This window comes from Chenopodium album, chromosome 12 (genome assembly GCF_948465745.1).
Source record: "Chenopodium album chromosome 12, dcCheAlbu1.1, whole genome shotgun sequence".
Lineage (NCBI taxonomy): Eukaryota > Viridiplantae > Streptophyta > Magnoliopsida > Caryophyllales > Amaranthaceae > Chenopodium > Chenopodium album.
This window is the reverse complement of record NC_137845.1, coordinates 39,425,957-39,434,588: the sequence shown is the minus strand read 5'-3', so window position 1 is coordinate 39,434,588 and position 8,632 is coordinate 39,425,957. Positions and strand designations below refer to the sequence as shown.

At 38.1% G+C, this 8,632-nt stretch overlaps 1 non-coding gene across 1 annotated transcript; it reads left to right on the top strand.

Moving 5' to 3' along the window:
- The first annotated feature begins 939 nt into the window (after nucleotides 1-939).
- LOC145573398 (small nucleolar RNA R71) lies at nucleotides 940-1,045 on the top strand. Its single transcript, XR_014097440.1, has one exon. It is a non-coding gene; the product is annotated as a small nucleolar RNA R71 (small nucleolar RNA).
- The last annotated feature ends 7,587 nt before the right edge of the window (nucleotides 1,046-8,632 follow it).

Genomic DNA, 8,632 nt, shown 5'->3' with positions numbered 1-8,632 from the left:
TCATTAAATTTCTTGTCACTTACGGCCATGTAAGTGTTCAACAACTTTGTTTGGTTTTCAATGATTTCTTCCAAATTGGTCCTATGAGAAGAAGAAGAGGATTGAACATAGGAATTATCATTTTGGGTCTTTGGAGCAAAACGGGGTGGGGGACCCCTTTGAGAGTTATTTTGAAAATTTCCCCTATTTTGATTGTTCCAATTACCTCTACCTTGATTATGGTTACCATAATCTTGGTTATGATTACCATAATTTTGGTTATGATTTTGGCTACTATAACCTTGGTTGTTATAGTTACCTCGGGAATTTAGGTTCCCGTGATTCCTATTACCACCACCTTGGTTGTAGTTGTCAAAATTGTCATGGTTGTTGTAATTCCTATTCCATTGACCTCTTTGATTCTCAAACCTAGAATCATTATTGTTTGACACATAGTTCATATGCTCATTCACATTTCCATCTTGATCATCACAAACATCCATACATGCATGAGGGCAATTAGAAACATCATGATCATACGATCCACAATCATCACAAAACAAGCATCCACTAGGCATGTTATTAGAAGAGGGAGGGGGTTGAGAATTAGAAGACATATCTCTCCCCTTAGATTGGGAGGGAAGACTTGAAACTTGGTAGGTAGCACTTTCCAACTTCGCCTTGATAGCGGACATTTCCTTCCCCAAATTTGTCATATGTGAGGATAGATTGTTGATTGCATTTAGATGATCAACCGAGTAATCCGATGAGCTACTCTTGCTAGTTGACTCTCTTTCTCCATCTTGCCAATCTCTATAGTACCTCACTACGTCTTCAATTATGTCTACCACTTCCTCTTCCGTTTTGTTCATGATAGGATCTGCGGCTCCTCCATCTAAACATGATTTTCCTTGAGGACTAAGGCCTTCGTAGAAAATTTGAATAATTTGGTAAGTAGGAATTCCTTGGTGAGGACATTCTCTTTGATACTCTTTGTATCTCTCCCATGCTTTATAGAGACTCTCACTAGGCTTTTGCTTGAAACCTTGAATCAAAGCTCTAGCCTCCGCCGTTTTCTTTTGTGGATAGAAATTCCTTGGTCACTTCGTCCCATGTCCTTAGAGAATTCAGCTTGACCGCCTTGTCTAGCCATTCCAAGGCACGCCCTATGAGGGAAAAGGAAAAAAGCTTGAGGCGGATGAATTCTTGGGAAATTCCATTCACCTTGATAGTATTGCAATATTTTTCGAACTCCTTGAGATGATTTAGTGGGATTTCATGTTTAGCCCCACTAAATTGTCGCCTCTCAATCAAAGTGATCATTTTCGGCCTTATTTCAAATTCATTCGCCGGTGTTGTAGGTGGAGCAATCCCACTCTCAAATCTATAAGCACCGGGAATCCCCAATTCATTCAACGCCACCCTTGGATTTTCTCCCATTTTTGCTTGTTCCTCTTGTTGTGGTTCTTCTTCACTTGAAGTGCTAGGGCTTAAAGGTCGTCTAACAACCCTTAACCTTGCAATAGTTCTCTCAATTTCCGGATCAAATGGCACTAGTGAACGACCACGTGCTCTATGCATACAATCTCAAAAGAAATGATTAGTAGCATGGCTACAAGTGTAGCCTAAAAGAAAATCTTTTTGTATTTTCAATTAAGGATGAAATAGACTCAACAACTATAACAAAGCACCAATATCATTCCTCGGCAACGACGCCATTTTTGACGTAGGGAAAAGTAGGTTGTTTTCTACCCTTTCTTAGAGCCAAAAAAAATTTATAAACACTCGACCAACCTAATATGAGTATATGGTAAGTCAAGGGTTGAACCCAAAGGAATGAGTAGGTGCAAGCTATAGCCTAGGTCAAGCTACTTCGAAGATTGTAAAAAGATATGGTTGGTAACTAAAGTATCGAGAAAGCTAGATAAATTGAGAGATTCAATATACTAAACACTAGGGATATAGGTTCCACATACAAGCTCAATGATTATGCTAATTGACGGATCACTCAATCAATTCAAACATTACAAAGGGCAAACAATAGTTGCAATCAATGGAATTCAAGAGCTATCTCCTATAAACCAAGCTAGGGTTCACTATGAATGGCTAACTAGGAAAATCACAATTAAATTCAATCAATTAAAGCAATTCTCAAAATCAAGGGTTCATGTCATTGAAATTTTCAATGCAATCTAGATTAATCTTATAGGTTGATCACTCCTAGTCTAATTAATCACATGCACAACTATGTCAATCAATTTAATTGCAACAATTCAATCAATCAAGGATCATCAACTAGTAAAAATGATCAATAAAGCATGCTTCCCCTTCTCCCTAGCAACTAATATACTCACTAATCATGGTGAAATTGAGAAACAAAACAAATTCAATCACAATTATATTCATTTCAAGTTTAATCAAGAAGAAATTCAATCACTCAACAAATTTCTAAAGTAAAGATTAAAGTTCAAATCAAACATTCAAGAATTAAAGGAAATTGCAATAAGAGTAAATTCAAAGGAAAGAAATCTCACAAAATTTCATTGAATTGAAGAAGAAATCCAAGATCAAGTTGAAATCAAAGATCAAATTCAAGTACAATCAAGTAATCTTAAGCTTCTCTCTCTACTATTTTTGGAAAATAAGTGTCAAGTACAAAATAAGTCGTCCCCCCTGAAAAAGGAAAAGTCTAAGAGTATAAATAGAAAATCGAACGAAGGGGAACGGGGCGCCGGTGCGTGCGCACTACCAGGCTGCGCGCGCGCACAGGTGGTTCTGCGCGCACGCACCACCTATGCTGCGCGCGCGCACCCTGCTTGGTGCTCGTGGCCTTCCTTGCCTCGTTCGCTTGCTCGATCGATCTCCGAACTCCCGAGCATCCCTATCATTGGTGCACTCGAAGCGATGCTCGTGAGAAGGGCAGCTCCTTTATCTTCCAAGCATTTGAACACTTCGAGCCAAAGAATTGCTTCCAAGGTTCTTGTGCTTGCAGAGCTAGCTTGAATTGCATGTTTGGATTCCCGAACTTAGCTCCATCAACTTCCTTAAATGCGCTCGAGCTTCCTTCTTGATAATTAAACCTCGGGAAACTCAACACACCTACAAAACAAGTCAAAGAAACGAAGAAGCGAGAAAAGATAACCGAGAAATGAATAAAATAGAAAGAAAACCATCAAAAGCACATATTTCTCTAAACTTACGCCCAAACATGCAAAATAAGCATTATTATGCAAAACCACGACATAAAAGACTAAAAACGAGCATAAAACTACAAAGAAAACCTAGCCTAAGAGTTCCATAAATGACACTCATCAGCTTCTTCTTTTTTTTCCTCATTTTTTCGATTTTCTATCATTCACATTATTGCATTGTCCTCGCCTCTTTTAACTATGGACGGCTATTTTTTAACTAGGCATTTGCCTTTATTTACAAAATATATACAAAACAAACTTTCTTACATTATAAGAACCAAACAACAATCTCATCCACCAAATACTCCAACAATAAAGACCAAATGCTTCACAAAAACCGAAGATGGGAACAAGAATGAAACAAAGGGCTCTAAAGCTAAAGATATAGCTTGAAAAGAAAGGTATATGGCTCAAATGGTTAGCAAGAAGGAAAATTTAAACTCAAAACAAAGAAAAGAAAACTATCCTAGAAAAGTAAAAATCACCACCCCGAAAAGATGCCTTTGTCCTTCCTAAATGGCTCGGTCGCGATCTCAGGATATGAGAGTCAAATTCTAGATAAGGAAAACAATAGTCAAGGATCCATGTGCCACTCAATCAATAAATGTTGAAAGCAAAAAGAATAAAAACCTCACACTGTTGTAGCAAAAACTCACTTTCAGCTTTAAATCCACTAAAGGGAGCAACTCCTTACCACAAACAAATGGAATCTGGCTACAAGGTCCCAAAAGGTATAAGCCGCTACCTTAGCATACCCTATCCTAGAATCAACTAAAGATACTCTCAAAACATGACACCGATACGACATAAAAAAATATTCATTCAAAAGCAAAAGCTTGGATGGTATTATGTCCAAATTCAAAGGCAAAACAATTAATGAAAAGAAAACAAAGCCTCAAAATCTTTTTGTCTTTTTCATTTTTGTTTAGAAAAATAAAAGCAAAAAGGAAAATAAGAGAAAGAAAAGAAAAGGAAAAGAGAAAGAAAGGCGAGAAAATGCATGTAAGACTTATAAAACCCAATAGACATACAAGCGGTCATTCGGCAACATCGCCAATGACCCCAAACACTCTATGGTGTTACAAAGCAAGCATCCTCGAACAATTAACTCTTCCTAGACTAATCCTAATCTAAGAAAACAAGAAAGAAAAATGGAAGAGAAGAAATAGAACGATCTCACCGGGTACTCCAAGCAATGCTAATGTAGAGAAACAAGAAAAAGAATAAACCTTCACGATGCTCCAAAAAGGAAAAGCAAGGAAAATGCGCCAAGTGAGAAATAAAAATACTATATACAAAGAAAAATTGTCAGTAACTTCTACGCGAAGGCAGGATATAACTAAGCTGAGACAAAAATAATCATAGAATTAGAGAAATAGAGTGAAAGGCAGAGAAAAAGCTCATCCAACCAGAAAATCAATCAATCAGCAGGAAAACAACAATCAACAACTGACTAATATCATAACATCATCATCAAAAATCATCATCATTAGACAAAAACTCAAAGGCAAAGCCGCAGTGAACCATAGAAGCAAAGGGGAGACCAAAGAAGCACATCAAATCATAAAAATACTCCCCTAAGCCTAAAATGAGCTACCCCCCAAGCTAAAATCCTAACAACAAGCAGGAAAAAGAACAACATCAATGCATAGCAAGCACATAAGGGAGGGTAGCTAATATGGTATCACTCGGCGCTATGGTAAGGGGTAGAATAGGTACTCCCCTCACCGACCTTAGAAAAGACTTGGCTAACAACATCATCCACCACCATCGGCCCTTTACCTCTCAACCTACTCTCCCTCTGAGCCTTATCCATAGAAAAATAGTGAGACCAATCATCAAGAGTCAGCTCACCCGATAGCCCCCATCGACCAAAGGTTTCGGGATTAGGGAAGGGGTTAGGGTTAGTCGGATCATAGGAAAAGTCACAACCCCTGGACCTTTTATAGTCATAGGAGGCCGGGGTAGTCACTCTAATTGCATTAGGGGGCACATGGGGCCCCTCCCAATAAGGATAGCACAAAGATGGCCCTTGGTCCGGATCGTAAGGGACCCATTGAAGTACGGGTGCTTGTTGGACCGGGAGGTATGGGTAGTTCAAATATGGCTCAATCTCTCTTCTCCTTACATGAAAGTCATAAATTTGCCTAGCATGATACTCATAACCAATCACAAAGTCATTTCCCAAAGGGGAAGCATTCAACATATTGGCAATGGAATCAATTTTAGCATGCAAACTAGGCAAATCACATTGATAAGTAGAAGAAGAAGAAGAAGAAGAAGAAGAAGAGATCATAGGAGTACTTCCCTGAGATACCGGGGAAAAATCATGAGAGAGAGTACGAACGGGAGCAAGCGGGTTGATGCGTAGGTTGGGCGGAGGAGTCCTCTTGAGAGATGGGTCGATAGGCCACTTGTTGGGTCGCCAAGGGAGAGGGGTGTCTAGGCACCGAGCGGTGGCCTCTTGATGAGGGATTGGGAACCAATCGGTAGTCCTTGAAACTTTCCAAATGTACAAATACTCCTTAGTAGTCCGCTCCAATAATTTTTGGTTGATCAAAGCATAATTGTTAAGGAGATAGGATGGAGACTTCTCTCGGCGGTCTCGGATGGGCTCAAGAGACAAGGTCATCTTCTCATACTTCTTGTTGAGAGAAAAAGCAATGATGGTGATCAATCCTCCCAATTGGATGCTCCCGGAAAGATAGACACTGTCACGAATATCGATAAATCGATCAAGTAATTGAATCCCATAGTCGATAACCTCGACATCCCCAAATGGTTGATCCACCAACCATAACCAAATTAACTCCTCCCTAGAGATAGCACCGAGGGATTCCATCAAGAAGAAAGCATAGGTCAGTAACCTATTGAAATACCTCAAATCCGGATGAATGATTAAAGTCGCTTTGGAATATTGAGGTTGGTAAGTCCCTTCCACCGATATATGTCTCCACCAACGACCCTCGTTGTACCCATGATTATTTTGTAACTCCTTGAAGGCCGGGTAGATGTACTCGGTTTCTTCCAAAGGTGCGGGGAATGTGAATATCTCATTGAGGTAAGAAAGCGGGATAGAGTGGTTATTATTGAATATTTGAAATTTTAAGGTACGAACAAGTTCACCAACTTCTTTCTCCTCATGCACCTCGAGAGAAGAAAAGAACTCAAAGGTAAGACAGGCATATGTTGGAGAATTTAAGCCTGTGAATTCCTCCAATCCCAAGTTCCGAGCCAACTGTCGTACATCATCATCGATCCCTAACTTCGTTGTTGTTGATCGATCATAGAATCTTGTTGAGGAGATCTTCCGGGAGGAGAGACGGATGAAGTTCTCCCAATGTTCATGCTTGGCAAACTCTATGCCATAAATTTCTCTCACATTTGGAGAAGGTGGCACAATCTCTCGAGAACTAGAGCCGCGAGCTCTTTTGGAACGGCGGAGCACTGCCATCTACAACACAAACAAGCCAAAGAAATACTTCAAAAGCATGAAAGATATGGTGCACACAACAAGTTGCATAACAAAAGTGATCCACAACTATGATCGCGGGTTAATAGGTTGTTGGGACTACTAACCCTAACCAAATTAGAAATTTATAATAATTTGACTTTTGTTTTCTCCGTCCTTATCGCTACTTTGACTTTTGTTTTCGAAACTTGCGTTTCTCCAAACTCAGTCAAAGTGGGGGCTTCTGTAGACACCCAAATGTGTCTTCCCAAAACCAAACCCAGTGATGAATACTTTTCACGTCATTTGATTATCGATCGAGGTGAAAGTGTGAAAAGTCTAGTGATGTGGATGTTTTTATTAAAATATCTCTCTTTCTGTTTTTGAAAACATTTCTTTTCTTACTCTATTTATGAAAATAGCCAGTCCAATTTAGTTTGGTCCATGATGAGGGTCCAAAAATAGTGTAGTTGGGTTGGGCTCGAAAAGAGCTTTCCAACGATATATTATAAGCCCAATTCCGATGAATAATGAGGAAGTTATGGATTAAATTAAATTTGACCCGAAATGAATTTTATATGCGGCCCAATGATATAGAGGAGGGTCTATTAATTATTATTCCTAAGGTTATTAGGATTGATTTTAATCTTCTAGAATATTTGGAAGGTTCTTTTAAATTCTTATGGAATTAGGATTAGTAATTATATTTTGAAGAGTTTTATTTGGAATAAAATAAGTGTTTTATGATAAACCTGATTTTAATTTGATAAACACGGAATTTGCTGCTTAATCATATTAAGAAGAGGATTCCGCGTGCAAAGCACGTTTTATCTTTTAATTAGCGCCAAACGACAGAGTCTGTCTCCTGGCGCTAATGTCTGTCGCCTAGCGACAGATGCCATTTTTATTCCGAATAGGACTTGATTTGTTTCTAGACTATTTTTCTATAAATAAGGTCGTATCTCCCCGTTTTCATTCATTAACAATCACCAACAATCAACAATCATCTCTTCTTTCTCTCTAAAGCTAGAAGCATTCTCTCTCTCTTATTTTTGCTAAACCTTCCCTCTTACAAAATTCCACATACATTAGTTCTAGACATACCTAGCCAAGTTCAAAGTTGCCTTTTCCCTAGACGTGAAAGGTTGATAATTTCTGAGGGTTTGGTCCCAAATCTCTATTTCAATTATTTAATTTAAATTAATTGTTTGATTTAATATTTTCCTTGAAGTTACTAACGCGTGTATTTTGTTATTATAAATAGATATGAGGCATTGAAGTAAGTAATTGCTTTAATTGTTATTTTGATATAGAAAGCATGCTTTGATTATTTTAATTCCTAGTGTCATATTAGGATGCTTTTATTGATTTCTAATATCATGCATGTTTCTACGATGCTTTCTATTCTTTCCTTCTATCATGTTAGTATTATGTTAGGGATAAAGCTTTGATCTTTATTATTTAGTGACATGCTAGGGTTTGTTATTAATCTTATTAGTATCATGCCTAGGATCTTGCTATTATTATTAAGCTTTATTGAGATTGTGATTGAGATGATGATGATTGTTGTTATAATATTATGTTGCTTGTTATATATTATATTGTTGTTATTGCTTGATCACGCCTCTCTTGCATGATTAAAGGGAATTTTCACTTGTAATCACGTTTAATAAGATAATTAATAATCTTGTTTAGGCTAATATGATTATAATTCAAGTGATCGCCAATAATAGTTTTGTTTGTGCATTAATATTCAACCAACATAGATAAACAGGTTTAGGGTTAATCTATTGATTGTATGTTAGTCAGAAAGCGCACATGAATATGAGAAGAATATAGTAGAGGCCTATTAGGGCAGGTTCAATCTCTTTTAGGTTGGATTTGTACCTTCATCCCCGAACTTCGAGTCATGGTTCCAGACCTATTGAAGTTAACGATCTCCTGGATCGTTGAGGGGTGTAACCTTCACCCTGTGAACGGTTTACAAGTTCCTAAAACTTGTTGGCGACTC